At 32.9% G+C, this 20902-nt stretch overlaps 1 long non-coding RNA gene across 1 annotated transcript; it reads left to right on the forward strand.

The window, feature by feature from the left end:
* Positions 1-1036: 1036 nt before the first annotated feature.
* On the forward strand, positions 1037-16926 carry LOC111038367. The gene is made up of 3 exons (XR_002604978.1): positions 1037-1256; positions 1497-1701; positions 16366-16926. It is a non-coding gene; the product is annotated as an uncharacterized LOC111038367 (long non-coding RNA).
* Positions 16927-20902: the final 3976 nt, after the last annotated feature.

Below are 20902 nucleotides of genomic sequence, written 5' to 3' on the forward strand. Positions count from 1 at the left end.
AATTAATAGCTAAGTAAAAAGCGGAAAAACATTGCGAAAAATAAGTGTCTGACACCGTGGTTCGAACTCGAGACAATGTCTTTTGAAATCTTATAAAATCGCAAGAGAAATCTATGCACGGGGCGATAATTGTATGCTATTTAAGTGTATACGGATGTATGGGTGTTTGGCACAAATAATTTTTTTAATTTATTAATCAAGCTTTTATAATCAAGTTATACGAATAAATTGTATATTAAAACCTTCCTTGAATCTAGACCTTTTGATTAATGAAAACTGTACTAAAATCCGTTGGGTACTTTTTGAGTTATGCACGTACATATAAAAAAGAGGGTTCTATTTTATATAGTAGTGTGATGAGTATTTTATTGCTATATAGATTGCTCTAACTTACATTATATTATCGACAAGACGAAAAAAAGTTAGAAACATTAATTCACCTATCTGAAGTATTGTATATGTATAGAAACATTAGAAACAATACAAATATAATAACAAAATCTAAGACTATTCTACGTACAGCAGGATATTATAAAATATTATAAAGGTATATTGTAAAAGGTATTTATAAAATATAATATTGCAATAATATATTATTATATTTTATGACCGAGTAGGATTTCATAAAAATATGTCTATAACAATATAATATTCAATTACACAATTATACTTAAATATTGTGTCATTACTCATTACGGATTTGTGCGTTTACACATTACCTGCAGCATGAATCTACAGGTGTTTTTGGTTAGTCAATTTTTTTTTTTAATTGTGGATAACCGTCAACGTTTATTTCATTTTTCGGAACGCGTATTATGGTATAGGCACCTGCTATACCTATGTGTATATTCTAGTACAATATTTAATATTTCAATGGTCTACGCGTAACTGATAAACTATTATACTGTTCCATAAAATATATTGTCAGTGAGGGGTGGGTGGGTGGGGAGGGGATACGGACGCGGGTGCGGTCACGGATCGCGATGCTCGACGAATCGTAATTGCGTTTTCCAACGTAAGTCTGCCGCTCGGCTCTTTGCGGTGGTGGCAAAACCCCGAAGGCGGCCATTTTGTATTTAACGATTTATGGCCGGGAAAATTATTATCTTGTTTACTTCCGACTACCGCGGCGGAGACCAACGTTGGCCATTAAACATGTTGGCACGTAATACCTTTTGGTCTTTGATTGCATTCAACCGTATCAGCCGCCGATTTTATTGCGAATCTGCAGTGGGCTCGCACACTATATTATTTAGGTAAGCGTTTGTGTGTGTGTGTGTGTGTGTGTGTGTGTACGTGGGTAGCGGTGGCTGTACCGTGGTCAAGGTGCCATCCCGTGGTATATACCTTCAAATTTGAAGGTTCGGCCGTTCGGCGTCCGACCGCGGCTAGTAATAGTCGTGTGACGAGAGTAGACCTATAATGTTATGAATGTTATGATATTGATAACAAGAATATTGTATAAAGTTAAATGTTATGGTTTTTTCGCTTTTTAGTGTCAAGACTTTTGAAATATGTAAGTATACGTAATATCGCGTATGCCTATTACATGTATTTTCTGCAGTACAGCTTGATTCTTTAATAATTTTGTGCCGAGCATCAAGATTTTCGTGGAAGAAATTGGAATGTATCGATACGCATCGGATCAGTTTTTACAGTTCAAGAAGTTAAACATCGTACAGTATACCAGCGATACTTGCAGTAAGTACCTTATAGTTATTATTCGTTATTCGTTGTTTTATATGACATAATACGTTCATACGAGTATATAATAAAGTCTCGTACAACCTTTATAGACTGCCGATATCTATATTATGTTTAACATATTTTAATCGATGCATGTTACTGCTACAACTTTCGTTATAATTAATTAATCTTATCAAACTGCCGACCGCAGGTCCATCGTAAACGGTAAACGCGTCGTTTGTACATCTCGGTTTTCGGTCAAGGAGGCTTGGATTATAATATAATAATATAGTGATACTACTAATACTAGACCGTATTATATATTAAATATATAATATAACATCGAACGATGGATGTATTATACCCACCCGGCACCCATACATTATAAGTACTGGCAGCAATGTTAAATAATAATATTATAATACTGGTCGATCCGAATTTGGCGTTAATAAACTTTGGACTGGGATTACGGTTACCGTGGTTATTGTTTGTAATCTCCCCGCCACTGATTTCGGATGACCCTGAAATGCACGCGAATATAATAAATTGTAATGTGTACTCGACGGATCGCCGCACGAGACTAACACACACAAAATGAACAAACACGCGGTGTCCACCAATCGCTCGCCGTAATAATATTACGAGTATTAATAATAATTAGTATCTATGATGATCAACGATATCAATATCGCGACGAGCACGTCATGACGACAACGTATCGATTTTAATATCAACGAAAATCATATCGATGAGTTTGATCTCGCGGGTTTCGTGAATTGAAAAATATTATATGAACACGCGACTTCGATAATTGGGAACAATAATTTATTTAACTCGATACCTACTTGAAACGTATCCAGGAAATACACGGGGACCAAAAATTACTATACTGGCCAACATAATATAATTGCTTTAAAGTTTTTGCTGAGAATATATTTTATGAAATATTTTGAAACATGGACATTTTTTCATTGTTGTTTTCCATGTACCTACGTCCTACATAGTAAGTTATCGGTATTAGTTTATGTCGTTTATGATGATATGACATCAAAAATCGTGTAATCAACTATATCTTAACTATTATTTTGTTGATCGTCACTAATTAGATCCGCAGCACACAGCATAATATTATAATCAGTGCTCAAATTGAGGGGTCCGCAGGGAGACGGAGCTCTTCTACTAATTTTTTTTTTGATTACCCCTACTTTTTTTTTTACTCAGATGGGGAAACGGTTCAAACTAATGCCAAAAATAATTTTTAGAAAATTTGGAATAGATTTAAATTGTTGTCAACTTACCTAATGAATTTTGTATTCAACAAATATTTTTCTTTAGTCTCCTTTATGATTTAGACTACTTAATACCTAATGCTATTTTTTTTAATTATTATTAGTTTATATTATATCACTCTTGGTCTTTGTCTATTTTAGTAGTGCACAGATATATGTACAATAAACTATCACTGGTAATTATAATGTTTTCATTACCAACTAAAACACATGTAAGTATTATTGCTATCAAAATGGGAATAATAAAAATAACTTTTCCGAGTGAACGAATGATAAGTAATTTATTAGGAGAAATGTTGCAAAATAAGGTGAGTTTAAAACATAAATCCATATATAATTTGTTTAACCTCCACGAGTCTGTATAAAATAATTTTGAACTTGGAACTCAGTTTTTAAAATGTATTGAGCTCCTCTACTTAAGAATTCGCAATTCGAGCACTGGTTATGATGTAAGTATTGACCGATATAATTATGTCTAAATATTATTTAACGAATGCGACCGCCAGACGGATCAGAGAGTGGCACACGGGCGTATATTATTATTATATAAAAAGAGTGTAGTCGAGCGATATGACTAAAAAAAATATTACTATATCATGCTCGGGACAAGTGTTCGGACGGGATTTTTGCGCTGATGTGTCAATGTCGTCTAAATTTAGTCGATTTACATACATACCGGCTGTGTCAATATAGTTTGGACGTGTAGTATTATTTAGAAAAGTAGCCAAACTACGGATTGACATGCATAAACTAAGTATGTTTAGTATAAGAATATAAAATACCTACTGGCTTTTACGCTGGAAATATTACATTATAATCGACATTTGAATTTCGCTAAATTTGAATTTAAATACCAATAATCTAGCTACGTACTATATGATATCATACACATTTTCTAGTTTTATTATTCACTTTGACTTTTTTTCATTTTGTCAAAAAAATAAAATGAATAAATATTAATATTGCGATTAGTGTGCTCAATTATTTATCTATTCATTACCATTTTTTATTACATGAAAAGTTTAAATGTTTTTTCTTCAATCTGATAGATATTACGCCCAGATTCATTTTAAATATTTTAAACTAATATACAACCTATAGTGAAATGTATACTTGTTATATAATGTGGTGTAATGTCAGAGTTATTACTTTTTTTTTTTTTATTAATTTAAGCCGCAACAACTAAGGTTATTGGCATGTTGTACAATGTAAAGATTAACTTATGTGCTAGAGGGAATTATACATATTAAATACAATGATAGTTATTTACATATAGGTTAAAAGTTAAAGTATGTGAATATAACATATAAAATACAAATATCAGATGAGGTTATACAGTTTAGTAATTCTAGTTATTATTTTATCAGTCATTATTTTAGTATAATATTATTATTATCGTCCGAGTAACTATAATATAGTTCCATAATGAAATTTAAATTCTCAGACTTAAGATCGTTTAAACGGGCATATAAAATATTGTTTTTAAATTATAAATTAAAAGGCATATTAAAAGTTTACTTTTTAATTTAGCTCTTTTAAAATCACTTAAAGCATATATTTTAAATTAGTGTTTGTTTTTAATTTCTAAGAAAGCTTTATTTACTCGAATCAATTTAATTTATTTATTGTTTTTGTTTGCTACAAGATGAAGTTTGCAAAATATAACTAAACTATATTCTAATATTATAAACTTGAAAAATTTCATTATGCATTAAAGCCATATAAGATATAATACGGCCGTGTAAGGTCGATCGAATTTTAATTTTACAAAGTATACCGAACACGGTCAGCTGATCGATATTTCATTGTAAATCGTGTATGTATGTATATAATACACTTGGCTTTTACACACACAGACACACACACACCTCGTAGTAGGCGTTGAGCGATATGGGTAGAACGAATAATATTATATGGAGGCATTAAGGTATTTTCTATAGGCGTATATCAAATCCTCCTCCACCGCCACCTGTCCGCCGCCGGTCACACGACCGTCCGTCAACGCGGTGACGACGACGGCGGCGACGGCGACAAGGGAAAATAAACAGAACGAAAAACCTTCTGACGTCATTTAACTTGCGAATCAAGGACTGCGCCTAACTAATTGATTGCCCTCAATGATTAATGGGTTATGGTAATTAACGAAGTTTTACCGCCGTAAAAGCGGACGCGTTTACCAACTTTATAGTCAGCCGAGCGTCCGGGTCGAGGGGCAGAGCGAAACGACTTATACGCCGCCGCGGGGAGGGGAGATTATGTGGCTGGGGTGCTGTGGGGCAAGCCATTCGGAAACTATAATGTTGTCCGTGAACCAGCTCGCTATACCTTAAAATTTCGTAATAACAATAACAATATTATGTAATATTAGAATATGTTTATTATATTATCGCCGAGAGAACCGTTTTGCACGTGCGTAGATTAGGAGAACATTTTATTATAGTAATATACAATATTTTATTTAAGCCTCTGAGGCAGCAGACATACTCAGGGAGTAAGTGTCCGAGACCCGATACCTGCAATGTTATTATTGAGCTTATACTTATAGATATAATTATGTCATTACGTTATTATTTGCGATTGTCATAATAATGATGTGTAATATAGTCGACTGTGCCTACCCTCTACAACTATTGTTTTACGACACACACGAAATTACTCTTTTTTTTTTTTTGAAAAATACGAAATGTATTTAAAACACACTATACATAACACAGGTAGCAACAGTGTTTTATATACTCGGGATTTTCGTCGTCGTTGTTGCAGCAGTTTGTTCCACGACGACGAGAATGAAACGTTTTGTTATCACCGTCTCGTCGTGTCGTAATGGTCTCGCCGAAAATTAATTACAAAAGCACTGCACCGCTGCTTGAATGCACTCGGGGGAAGGCGTGGGGCACCGAGTCGAATTGTCCTATTATATATGGGCACTCGTTTCCATCTGCGGTATAATACGAAAGGATTAAGCGCGGAACACGATATGTCTATACTACTGTACTTTTTTTACACCACGTGACTCGAGACTTATTTGAAATCGATCGATCGACATCAAACGATCTCGGTCGAAGGTTTGCACATCCATGTTTACGGGTAATGTTATGCCCGCAGAGTGCGTGGTGTTCTATAGAAATATAGAAGTATAATATGTCGTGTATTACACGTATCTATAACAGCTGATAACGTCATATAACTTTCATAATATAATATACCTATTAGTAATTTATTAATATTACAACGTCGTACCGAACGCGTTCATATAATCGCTGGGTAACAAAATGTCTACACGGTACAGTGAAACCTCTAAAACACTGGACACTCTCGGTCACTAAAATTGTGTCCTCTATTTAGAGACTTCATAAAGTTTGTAGGTTTGAAAAAAATATTATTTCTATTCTAAAAAAACGTGGCTATTTAGGAATGTCCGTTATGGGAGGGGTTTCACTGCGTATACATTATATTCGTATACATAGGACGGGTTTTTATACACACAACCATTGTGAGTTATATTTGAAATAGATCGATTGATGTACATTGTACATTGGACGCGTATAACGATCTTTGCACCGCGATTTCTGTCGAAGGTGGTTTGTGCATCTATATCTAAGCGTAATATTATGTCCCCAGTGTGTGTGTGATGTTCAATAAAAATATAGAATTATACGTCATAACTCGTATAGATAACGTCATGTTTATATCATATTATTTTAATGACGAGTTCACGTCATATATTATATTTATATGTACCTTTCATATCGTGAGGTAAAAAATGTCTATACACGAAATACAGCGAAACCCCTAAATACCGGACTTTCTCTGTCACTGAAATTGTGTCCGCTATTTAGAGGTAGAAAGGTTTGAACACCCGCGTAATATTATGCCCGCAGTGTGTGTGATGTTCTATAGAATTATACATAACTCGTGTACATCGCACGTCAAGATAACGTCATGTTTATATCATATTATTATAATGATGATTTCACGTCATATATTATAACGTAGCAGAGTCCTTTATCGCGTTTATCGCTTTTAACCCGGTAACAAAATATTCGGTAATAATTTTGAAAATAAAGTCTACATCATTGTGGCTTGGTGAGGTGCGGTCGTACGCTCAATCTGCGGAAAACGCTCTGACTGCGCATTCTATAGCCGTCGTTGTTACCACAAAGTAGTTTGGTGACAAAGTTTAATATCGCTTCATTATATTATCAAAAACCGGATCAAATATGTATAGTTGTAATAGTATTTAAAAGAATAAATCATAATAAATAAATATAGTGGCTGGTCACTGAATATCAACTGTATATACACGCATAAGGTCCAAGCACAATAATATCATAATATACTACATTGCGCCGCGACATCTTCAATGATCGTAGTTAATTACGAAAAAAATTACAAATGAAAACGGTCACATTATATAATACTTACTTTATTATTAAACACAAAATATACATATAACCTACTGCAACAGATAGTAAAAGTCGTTAGCATATTAAAATTAGTATTATTGGCGTTCTGGATGTACGTACACTACAAAACACGCATACTCCGCGTCCAACAATTAGACGATAAAAGGAAACTATGACGTTAATATATATAGAAGAAATAATAGCACATACAACTAACGTGCATTGTCCGTGGTAGCGTGCAACTTAATGAAATGTCATCGTCAATTGAACTGATAAACAACTGCGCCAGACAAAGAAACGTCTATATTACAATCTTTTTTTTCGAGCGCAATCAAGAATGCAAAAGCTTCGGTTTGTAGTTATAGGTCGATTGCAAAAAAAACCCAACGTTTTATGTCAAAAGTAATTTTTATTTGCAATTTAGGTACCTCTCAGTAAACGTCCGAGTGATATAAACATGATGTATAAAAAATAACGATAATCATATAGCAAAGCCGTTTGAGGTAATGTATATTATAATAAGATATCAGTGCACAGAACGTCTTATAGGGTTTTTTTTTATTATTTGTCCCACTCGTGAACAACGAGTTTCTTTAATTTTCGGGAGGTTGCGAATTTTTTTTAGAAGGTCAACATCGAGTAATTTATTTTTTTCAGTCGTTTTTCAATTGTTTTCCATAATAGTCATAAAGACCCAACTAATATATGTATACGTAAAATCTAACTAAACAATAAAAAAAATCATAATATGTGTTTGTATGTTGGTTTTTTACGATATTTGAAATATTTAAGTTTAAAAAGTACATGCTCATACTTGCTTGATGTTCAAAATATCGTAAAACATCGACGTTCAAAACACTGCAAATGATGTCATAATATTTAACTTGACGTTTGATAGTCATAGGTCAATATTCATACCAATGTCTAATATTACAGCTAACCACACAAAATGTGTTCGACTGGACTCAAATATTGTATCCTTATTATGCTGCGTACGTTTGTGAGACGAAAGACACACGACATGTCTCTCGAAACTTTTTATTTAGGCTATACATTTCTCATGATTTAAATGTTCACATTTAATTTCCTACCAATTGTCATTAAATTTGTGACCTCGCAACAGCAATTAGAAACGAATGATTATATTAGTTCTTAAATCGGTTTAGATCACTCAATCCTACTCATCGGATGATATACAGGACCAGAAAAAAAATTTCATATTCGGCGGTTAATTACTGGCCATTAGAAATAACAAAAAAAAAAATCATATTTAAAATAAAAATTATATGTGGGGACGATTATTACGGTCAGACATCCGGTATTTTACTCGTAAACGTAAATAAGGGACTTCTTGAAAATAAACCGTAATCAACCCTCAACCCTAAAAAAAATAAATAAATATGACGAATGCAAATCGCCTACTATTCTTTATTTCAATATTTTTATCCGACCTTTCAAACACAACATATTAGCGATACATTTTATGGAATTATAAAAATAATTAGTTTTTCCATAATACACACGTCGCGTACACGGTACATTTGGTTTATTTACAATTTAAAACGTGCCCTTTGTGTATTATAAAAATATGCATGCGTCGAACAGCGAATCGAATTCGTTTCGAATAACATAAATAAATTATTATTATTATAACATAAAAACGGTATTACATTTTTAGAAAAAAAATTGCGTTTACTGCAGGGCCCGATTAAAATTAAATTTAAAAAGTCTGAGCTGCTTTTATTATAATATAATGTTATTAGTTATAAGTATTTAAGGTTTAGATTAGCGGAGGGGACCACCAACATTTTGAAGGGTTTCTCCGGTACCTGCCATGAACTCCGCTTATCTATATTTTAAATACAACTTATAACTCGTAAAGACTTCTCGTCCTAAATTTAATTTTTGTACATCAAAGTACTACAAAATATATTCTGGTTTGGAATAAGGAATTAAAAACGCACTTTATTGTCATTAAATAAAGTAAAACATTTTTTGACAATAGAAAACTGTAAAAATATATTTTTATTAGAAAAATTTTGTTTTTTACTTCTCAAAATATACCTAGTATAAAAAACGTTAATAGTTTCGGATTACAAGGTACACAATGGCAATAACGCAATGTAGGTTACGTCGGGTTTTCGTGAAAAATGTAATTCCATCGAACAGAGCATACGCATTATTTGGACCGGCGTGGCACCGCTTGGAATCGATTCGTCGTCGCCGAGACCATAATAACAATATAATAATAATAATAATAATAACATATTGTTATTATTTCCTCTACGCGACGAGTGGAGGACTTAACAATCCGAATGACCCGCGTCGCCGTACGTTGGCATGACGTATACACACCACCTGTCTCGCGTGTAATATCAAAACAATCCTAATGAACTCCCCCCTCCCCTTGCATAACGGTTACCATCGACCGATAAAATAATGTTTTGATATTATAAGATGAATAAATATGTAGCCGCTTTTATAGAAAATTATAATTTAATATTGGTTTTCAATGAAAACTCATTATTTTCCTCCACGAATTTCTGTATCTGACTCGTGTCCCAAGTGCGCGTCCCCCGTATTTTCATTATTTCATCGCGATTCGAAAAATATTGAAAGTTTATTATTATTTATTCAAACACTGAGGAGCGCGTGGAAAAGGGAGTTCAGACATTCGTCCGACGTGTTGGTACGTGTCCCCGCGGTTTTGGACAAATATCCTAACTTGAGTCGTCCACGTAGTTTTACAGTGTTTCATTATATATGCTCACCCTATTTGTGTGCTTAAATTATGCACCATAATATATTCAAATGTTCTGATTTTTAGAATTTCAAAACACTCGAAGATCATATTTTCGAATACATGAAACGATTTTTTGTACCACTTAAGGATGATCATGTGACATTTAAAATTACTGTTTTTCAAATAGAACCTCCTCCCCCTCCCCCCCCCTTCACTTAGAAAAAATATAGAAGTTTGTATCGCCCTAGTACTCTACTTAAATGGTATACAAATTATCATCAATTTTAATATAATATGGTCTTTAGGTACCTATACTTCAAAATTCTAAACATCAGAATGTGAATAAATTTAATATTAAAGGAAATATGGGGGGGGGGGGCATACTGAAAAAATCACCTTTTAAATTGTTTAGAGATTGAAAAATCTGTTCGACGAGAGAGGAAATCGCACGGTGTAAATACCTTTTGAATGAAAAACATTGACAAATTACAAACGTATTTTTTGCAGAACTAGCCATGAAAGTAGCTCGAATAAAACGTATTATAATAGGCAATAAGTATGCCTACATTTGAGCCTAATGTACAAAGGTACATAATTTTTCGTAGTTTGTCCTCTGGAAATGTTATTAATTCAAACATGCACCTCTAGTGAAAGTCAAGAATATATTATTTCAACGTTCTACCTAATATACAATTTTTCGTATTATTTATTATTTATTTATTATTTATTTATTTATTGTTGTTTTAACACCCCAAAAGGGTAAAAAGTACAGTACAAAGACAAGAAGAAATTAATACAAAGTAAAATAGTTTGAGGCTTTCCTCAACAAACTTGATTACAATTATTCGTTATATATACCTACATAATAAGTATAAAATTTGGTCATTTAATTAAATTTTTCTTTAAAATATGTTTACAAAAAAGAAAACTAAATTGTAGTTCCTATACTAATAAATACGACGATATTGAATTTAATAAGTTATATTGATATATAATAATATGTATAATATATAATATTGTAATATTTATTATTTACATGAATGTTAAATGTAGAAAATTACTTTTATCGTTCTCCAATGTGCCTATTACTGTAATAATTACACACATTTTATTGTGTTCACGTGCATTAATAATAATTATATGGCGCGTGCGATACGTGTGTATAATCGTGTTGAATTGTGCACGCAAGTTCTATAGATATCGCCAAATCAATTTTTGCAAAACGTCAAACTGTGTTTTTTTTTAAATTAATTGTTATTTTTAATTCTCTCGTTTCCACGTGAATTTACATTTGGTACAAATAATAATAATAAAAAAACAATAACACCAACAATCAACATAGTATAATATAATAAATAGGTGAGTCGGAACACGCGCGCGTTCTGTCACATTCTATAAAATACAGTAAATTAAATTAATCATTGCACCTAAAGGTGAGCGATTTATCATTTTTTCAGTATTTGCATCCTAAAAGTCAAAATGGAACACGGGTTTTGATGTATTTGGTCGGGAATTCCATACACAGTAAATTAAGCAATGTTCGTACCTTTGTAAGTGCGATTTATCATTATCATCGCAGTGTTTAATTAAATGTTTAATATTCTGATATCGGTGGAATTTGGTTTATGTTATAATCTGAGTAATCATTTTGATTCACAAAATATCACATCGTATCAAACATTATTTTCCAGTCAAAACTATATAATTTCTATTTGTGTTAAACATCACAACCAACAACTCAAAAACTAGCTATCAATTAATTAGTTCTGTTGTCAAAACGTATAAGTAGTGTCGTTTTATTGTCTTATAACACTGGTCGAAGAGGTGCAACAGATACCTACCCTTTCCAAAAATTATACCTATCAAATCGACTAATTGTTTGAGTAACCAACATCGACCAACCACCTGCAAACCTTTGTTTGGTGTTCCTAAAATCTATTTGTTGTGCAATAATATTATAATAATTGTTATAACAATAATAACATTATTATAAGTAAAACAAACGAAAACTGGGGAAGTGTATAAGACCTTTGACGAACGATGTCGTTTCGGGTTTCTACGCTTCCCGCAATTTGAATTGTTTACTACCTATACAATAATAATAATAATAATAACAATAATTGTCTCCACAATTGCGGGGACCGTAGTAACACCGCAGCTGCTGCAAAGGCGAATCGCGCGGGCCAATATGTGATTCGGCTAATCGTCTTCTGGTCTGCTGGAGTCGTTGTCGTCCCTCGTCGAATTTGGTAGAGTCAATCAATCTCAAATAGTCAAATCTTCGAGTAATTTCGACTTTGTGACGGAACGCTCGTGTTAAATTCAAACCGCATTCCTCCGGCAATAACTGCAGGACCGGTAAATAGCGTAGCGGGTCCCACGTCTTCAACTCGCATCAATCAATCGACTCGAACGTATATTATTATTGTTTTTGTTATAAATCGAACTTCTCCTCCCCCCCCACCACCCCCATGGACACTTGACAAATACATATGTATTTACTATAGACTTACATATAATTTTAAATTTAATTCATACTGTACCTATATTGATTATAATACTCGTATTAAAAAGTTTAACGCCCCCCCCCCTAAAAACCGTTCAACATTTCTGAGTGCGACTCAATAACTACGTTCGATCGATTACAAAATAATCGAAAACAACGCGGATTCATTTAAATAACGCATGTATAGGTACACAACATCGTCTATACGATCACAATATTATCATCGAAATAAACTATATTACACACATTGCGATGGGTTAGAACTTATAACTATTATGTATCGCATTTTATGGCACGCTGTTTGAATTTAAGTGAGATTAAACATGCCATTTGATTTATTCGTGATAAGCGTGTGTATTATGTTGTAGGTACACGTGTATTTTATATATTTATATACGGAGACACATACAGTACGCATAACTGAATGGAACAGTTTTAACGTCGCAGTGTTCTAAAATGGAGAGTTTCTGAATTATATTTATAAAAGTTTCTATGCCGATAAATGTGAATACGAGACAGGTACCCACCTACGACGTGATCTCACAAAAACGCATATAGTGTGACAACAAAATTATCATGTAAAAGAAATGCACACATTCAACCGGATGATTAATTGGACAGCAGGCACTCATTATTTTGAAAAGTATTTATGTTTTTGAAAATATCTTGCTGTTAAAGAAAGTGAAAAACCGATACACGATTAATATGTAACCACAAAAACATGGCAAAATAATATTTATAATGTTTTATTCGAAAATGCTAGTTTCGTAAGCGCTTCAAATTAAAATTGAAAAGAAATATTTTCAACTAATATTTCATTTAAGTGTAATAATCACAACTAAATTTGGAAAAAAAATCACTATAATATTAATAATTATAAATGCATGGGACACGCGTGTGAGTAGCGCCTCTGAAAGTTATTTAAACAGTTAAAGCCAACCGACTGTCTTAAGTACATAATATTTCCATTGTTTAGATGATAAAAATGTATTTTTATTAAAAACAACACGTCATAACACATTACAATAATATGTACTTACATAATATATTATTTACCCTTTAGTCAGGTATTATCTTAAGCGCTATTAATATGTAAGTCTCAAAGCTCCATTATTGAATCCATATACGTATCTGGTCGGGAATATTATTGCTCACAAGATTTGGAATGCTACTCAACTTAAATGCTAATATAAAGATAACTAAACAAGTCGTACAATGATTGTGGTTACGAAATTCCATACATCCGTGCGATGGGAATCTTATTCATGTATACGAGGTCTGCATACGAATTCTATTTAAATTCAAATGGCTTTCGTACACACCCACACACACACATCCCCTTCAAATAATAATAATAATAATAATAATAATAATAATAATAATGACGACGATGATAATAAAAACAATAGCTCGTGGATGATCGGAAATGTTCTAGTACAATACACAGGAACATTAATACATAATATGACGTAGTATAGACAAGACATTAAAGTTTTGAAAATCATATTCTATTCCTCTGCAATCATCTACGCATTTAATTGAAATTATTTATACCACCGAAATGGCACCAACTCAAAATTAGTGATTGATTGTAAATCGTACAGGTAGTTCTAATACTAATATATAGATTAAAAAACTATGCACAATTATAGCATTTCTTATTGATGTATGTAATATTGTGTATCTGTCGAATTTATATTTTCTGATTTATAATGTTTCTAAACAATATTGGGATTTACTGTAAGTACCCGATGCTTTGATTTTATAGTATAATTTTAATTGATTGGATGATAAGAATCTATTTTTTTGTTGCAAAATAATCTACAATAATAGGTGCACACGAATTGCGTACCAAGTCAGGTAAACCAACCTTTTTGAACAAATTGCGTCCCGGACGCAATTCATGATACTTTTATTTTGATAATATTTTAAAATTAAAAAAAAAAATAATAATAATATAAATTAAATATTAATGAAATAACGATTAAAGATTATGACTTATGATTTATATACCTATGATATTATGTTTTCACAATATCGATTTCTTATATAACCTGACATATTTTTATTATTTCAATATCACTTTAGGAACCACTCAACTACAGATAAAAAGGTAATATGAATTTCGTCCGGGACGCAATTTGTTCAAAAAGATTCGTTTACCTGTTTTGGTAGGTTCCACAATAATATATGATAGCTGAACAGGCGAACAGCAAGATCTTTTTCGTAGTGCTGTTCACTGTTATAACCATTGTGGCTTATAATAATGTTTTCTACTGACATTTGTCAAATTTTAATTGATTGACGTAAAATTATTTTGAATATTTTTCCTGAAAAATTTGTTTTGATGTTTCATGATTTAATTGGAATAATATAATATAATACGTATACCGTTTAACAACCTCCGAATATTTGAATCAAAATCATTAATCAAATCCTATTAACTCTAAATGCATATACTCAGTTGAGATTAAAGTTTAATCTCCTTAACTGTTATATTAATTAGCCATATTTAGTTAGATGTTACAATAAATTATCATAAACATAATATATTCAATATTCATTACAGAAAAGTAATTTCGTATAAGTTTAATCGCATTTAATTAACGAATAACAAGATCAATTTGTACATCGGGTCATTATGCTTATAGTTATATAATCTATGTACCAATTATAATCATATATAGGTTATTAATTATTAAATCCACGCCATTGATAAAATAATAATTTATCGAGTCAAACGGAAAAGGAAGTAGTTATTATTATTATTATATTAGGTTATCGATAAAATCTTAGCAATTCCCTTGAGCAAAAGAACCTTTTTTTATTTTTCGTCTCATTCATTAAAATAAAAAACACACATTCTATATGTATGCACACCACGTTACAAGATAATAAAAAACAAATTTAGTTTTTTAACTCTCAAAAGCGTGTGAAATTTAAAATTACGACGAAAATCGTTTTAGGTAAAACATTTGACATATAGTTGTCGTGTGTGGTTGATTTTAGTGCGGATTTCGAAAAATGGTAATTTCACGGATTTTTGTCGCATCATTCATAATTTCAAATACTATTGTCAACGTTTATTTTGTTCGTCATGACGTGTAATTATTATAAATTTTTACTTCCGCTTAGTGCCGTGCACATGTTATTACCGTAGACCACAGTACCTAATACGGTTTTCAATAAAACATAACATTTCGATGAATTACTTAAACACTCGTGCGTATAATTTTAAATGCATCCGATCGTTTTAATCTGTGGGTGTTTTGAAGTTTATCCGTAAAGTTTTCAAATCGAAATGCGAAAGAAAAGTTAAAACAAATATTCATAAAGTTTTAATTTATACTTAAGGGTTTAAAGGATTCGTAAAGTTTTTGAAAGACAAAAATGCCCATGCCCAACACGGTCATTTTTAGTTATCTCGGAAGTATGAAATTTAATATAAAATCAAACACGCACATAATATTGTACGTGTACCTACAATTACAATGCGTTGCTGTCCAGAAGGATAATCGAAACAGGTAATCACGAAATAAATTTTTATAAGTCATGGGTATCACATCATAAAATATTATGTTGTCACTATAGATTAAATACCAGTAACGAGCGGTGTTCTTTGTAGTTGTGTGTATTGCTACATATTTAGCAACATATACCTATATATTGCTATTGTGATGATGATTATTATTATTATTATTATTATTACTCGCCTACTATTTTTATTTATTACAGATAAATCTAATTTTTCTGAAACATCACTACACATATGAATGTTGCGGTCAGCTGCATACAAATAACATCAAGAATATTTACAATCAGATGTATATGTAAAGTTTACACCAAGATTTATGTAAACAAGTGGTTCTCAGCCGGTGTGTGGCGTGTTAGTACAGTAATGTGTGTATGCTACCAAAAAAATCGTTTATTCATATTGTAAATCATGTTCAAAAAATAAATATGACATTCTGATGGTAAAAATCATGGATAAGAAAAGCAAATTGTGAAGATAGTTTCATTCTCAATTTACACATAGGTTTATAGGTTTATAATTGTTACTTTTTAAAAAATCCATTTAATTGTTTTAACTTGTCGTCATTTTAATAAATCTAAATTAGGGTATCGCCGTAAAAAAAATTGAGAAACACTAATGTAAGCTATGGTCCACATTCAATCATAGCATTATAATTGCGTGTATCGATAACATTATAGGTATATGTACGTCAGTGTTTGGCAAAAAAAAACTCTTTGATAAGCCGCGATGATTAATGTTTACAACTTACAAGGTATATCTACATATTAATATATCATACTATATGCATTCAATGAATTATAGTCAATATAATAATAGTCAAGAAAATGTAAAATAAATATTATAATCTTTATTATATACACAGACATATACAATAAACAACTAGATAGCCGACTATCCCCAAGCACTGTACAGAATTTTGAAGTTTGTCCGCCATTTTCCTAAACGGCAATGTTTACATTGTTATGTGATAACACGATATAGATGACTGACAAAAACCATAGACTTGTATATATATGTCTATGACAAAACCATTGGGGCTTTCGGTTTTTTTTTGTTATCAAATACTGTTATCACATTAAACTATAAACATTGCCGTTTAGGCTTATGGTGATTTTGCGTTCAAAGATAAACCAAAGTCGGCTATCTAGTTGTTTTTATATTAAAATATCGATGAAAATAAAATAAATAAAAAAACCAGTTTACCACGGACCATGTGTTTGAGACGTTTGGGTATTTAATCGTATAGTATGATACTATGGGTACATAATTTCCATACCTACCTAAATATAATTAGTATTATTGAAATTATATTAAAATTATCGACATGTTTCATATTTTATAAAATTATTATTGTGGAGGTAATATTTATAAGCTTTAGTAGTCAGTTAATCATGGGTCTATTTTTTACCAACACTGACACACGTATATTATAATAAAATACCTGTTTTTAAGTTTCGTAAACTTCCGACCTCCGACATGGGTCGGAGAATCGCGAGTGAGCGTCTGTTGCAGTATTGTGGAAAAGCAGATTAGGTGAACAAAGAATAATAGTTAATAATATTATTGCCGGATTGTGTGCAACGTGATAAATGATGGATGCAGTATTGTTCACTAAATTATGACTAGTTATTTTCAATCATACATCCATTATTCATATCCTTATAGGTATGATATATATCAGGGGTCTCCAACCTTTTCCAACAAGTGAGCTACTATTTAAAATGTGCAAGTCAAGTATCTGGTGATCGACCAAGCTAATTATTTAGGTATACTATGTAATATACCAGGAACCTATTATATATGCAGCGTAAAAATTAATTTTATTCTTAAATTTCATTATTTCTCCAACGGAAAATTGTAATTTTTCTTCGATAATTAATACTTTACTTAGTACATAAAATAAGACAAAAACGTGTTTAAGATAACGCACGTACTTAAGCAATATTGGAATGATTAATTTTTGACACGATCGATCATTATTTATCTAAAGGTCGACCAGAAGATCGCGATCGACTGTTATGTACAGTGCACATCGATGTGTTCTCGCGGATAATATCGGAGAAAACATTTCGGTGTATGACTGTTGCAGTGCGTGTAATATAATATGTTTGATGAATTTCTATTTTCTAATCCCATCGACGCGTAACGGCTGAATATTAAAAAAAAAGTGCAAGTAATAATATGTGACATATGGTGTGGTAGACGTGACATCGCCGTTTGTTTCCGGTTTCGACTTTTATCGGTTTTTTACATTAGTGGCCGCTGCGAGTGAGTGTTTCAGATGAAATGAAAGAATACAATATTTTTGAAAGCAGACCACTCACATAATATCACTTATGACCTACCTATATTTTATTCAATTTTTTATTTTTGTAATTTAAAAATACACGAATTATTTTAAAATGTTTATACTTCTTACGATTGGATATTAAATTTGAATAAGCTCAGAATGCGGTAGGAAAAACTTTCCAATTTTTCAAAATTAAATACTTCCTTTTTGTTTTTGATGTTAGTTGATAATATTATTTTAGCTAAACATAATATAGGAGGTATATGTCTACTTGAAAGTTGAATCTTTAACAGGTAAACTTAAAAATTCTTATCAACAGAAAATTAATAAATCGTCCATAAAAGATTATCCTATACCTATTACATTATGTTTAATAAATATAGGTATGTTTATGTATAAATACAGCGTAAAGTGCCTGTAATATTATAATATGAACAGTCTTAGGGGAATAGTACGACACATAACTTAGTAGTTCAAGTGATCTCTGAGACTGTTGTCTGTCGAGAACACGCGTTACGGTAAAAAAAATAAAATTGTCTTAAACTAAAAAATGTTATGTATTGACGCGTACTAATATATTATACAGGTGTCTCGCGGACTGCCAATTATATGTAAAACAACTGAAAAAGAAAATTGTTTGTTTTAACGAAAAATGTAATAATTCATTTGGAACTCGTTATTTTGTCGCAACATAACATTATAATAATATGTTACTTGACAATCCCGTTTTCGTTATAGACATAGCACCATATGGAACGCGCGCTACAAAGTGACATCGTTACGTAACCAAATCCGCCAACACCAGACCGTATTTATATAACCATTAAATATATTTTAATATTATGCCATCGGCAGAAGATTCAAGCGTTTTACGACGGCTGAGCAATAGTGGACCACGAACACGATACACGGACGATAACGGGACACAAAACGATTCGGGGGGAAATAAAAATTGAAAACTCTCGCCGCCACAACGCTTTTCGTTATACACGCATATACACGTAGGACCTACGCAGTTTTTAATTGCATTTACGCTTACGCGGAACGATAATTACGTTATGGAAAGCACACAACGCATATTATATGCACACATCCGTGCGTATGTGCAAAATATAATATTATTATATTGTACAACCACTTCACCGTGTGTATCCGCCGCACATCGAACATGTGGATCGTTGCGGTCTCTCCCTCCGTCCCTAGCTGTCTCACCGCGCGCCACTCTAACGCATTCTTTCACCCTGCCGCGGTCGCGACGCGCCACTCGCCCCCGTCGCTCGGTCTTTATTCGCATCATCCGCGCGTCAACCGCGCGTACACATATACGGCGAATAATAAAGCTGTTGCAGCCATAACTTTCTCCCTCTGCCCACCCGCCGCCGCCGCCCACCCGCCAATCCGTGACCGTGCTGGGAAACGTACGCTGCCGCCGCCGCCGCCGCCGATTGATGATGTCGGTCGAGCGAGGAGGGGCAGGACGGGACCGCGGCGGCGGCGGCGGCGTGATAATGCTGTAATATAATAATAATAATAATAATAATAATAATATTCGCAAACGGTTGATTTATTATCGCGTTTTATTTCGACGCGTCAATCATCGGCGGGACGCCACCACCGCCGCCGCTCGCGAGTTCGGTACGTCTGGGCTATTACGATATACCTGTCTATATATATTGTAGGTATAATACGCCGACCGCGTTGTGACTTTTGCCGCCGACCGTCGTCCGCCACCTGAGGCTCGCCTATACGACCACAGTAAATGATAATAACAGTTTATACATAACTATACCGTTTCGAGCACAATGCTCGCTAAATAAGGGTCGCCGAAAATACCGGTCGATTATTACGAAAAACACTCGTCGACGGTTTTCTTTGTAAAATCGAAAGACCCGACCGTCGCACGCGACGTCGAGTCGAGCATCTACTCGCATCATTTTTCTTGACGATCGCGTCTTTCCGTCGTGGCCGCTCATCGGGGTAGTACCAGTGGCGATCTCGATGACGTTATAACCTATAATACACCTAATAATGTTAATTACTGAGAGGAATAAATTCGGCCAAAAATATCCGCGCGGCCGAGATGTCGACCGGACGACGAGGAAAACGTTTCGATGACCTTTCGGGATCGTCGTGCGCGTTTTAATTAGGTAATAAGGTGAGTCTTCCGAGTGGAACCGCTCGTTATCAACCGACGCTCGCCCGGTGGACATAATAATATTAAGTACGTATAATATAAGTAATATATGATGCCTGTTTGGCCGTCGTTCAGCATATATACTTTTGACATCTGCGGCGGGACGCTTTAAATAGCCGTCATTTCGTTTAGCGCACCGCTGTGCGCGTGCGGTCCTAAAACTTTTTCATCGTCGTTATCGTTTTTGAAAAAAATTTAAAAAAATTAAAAAAAAAAAAATGTAATACCGAATAATGAAATGACCGCCACGCAT

This window comes from Myzus persicae, unplaced genomic scaffold (genome assembly GCF_001856785.1).
Source record: "Myzus persicae strain clone G006 unplaced genomic scaffold, MPER_G0061.0, whole genome shotgun sequence".
NCBI lineage: Eukaryota > Metazoa > Arthropoda > Insecta > Hemiptera > Aphididae > Myzus > Myzus persicae.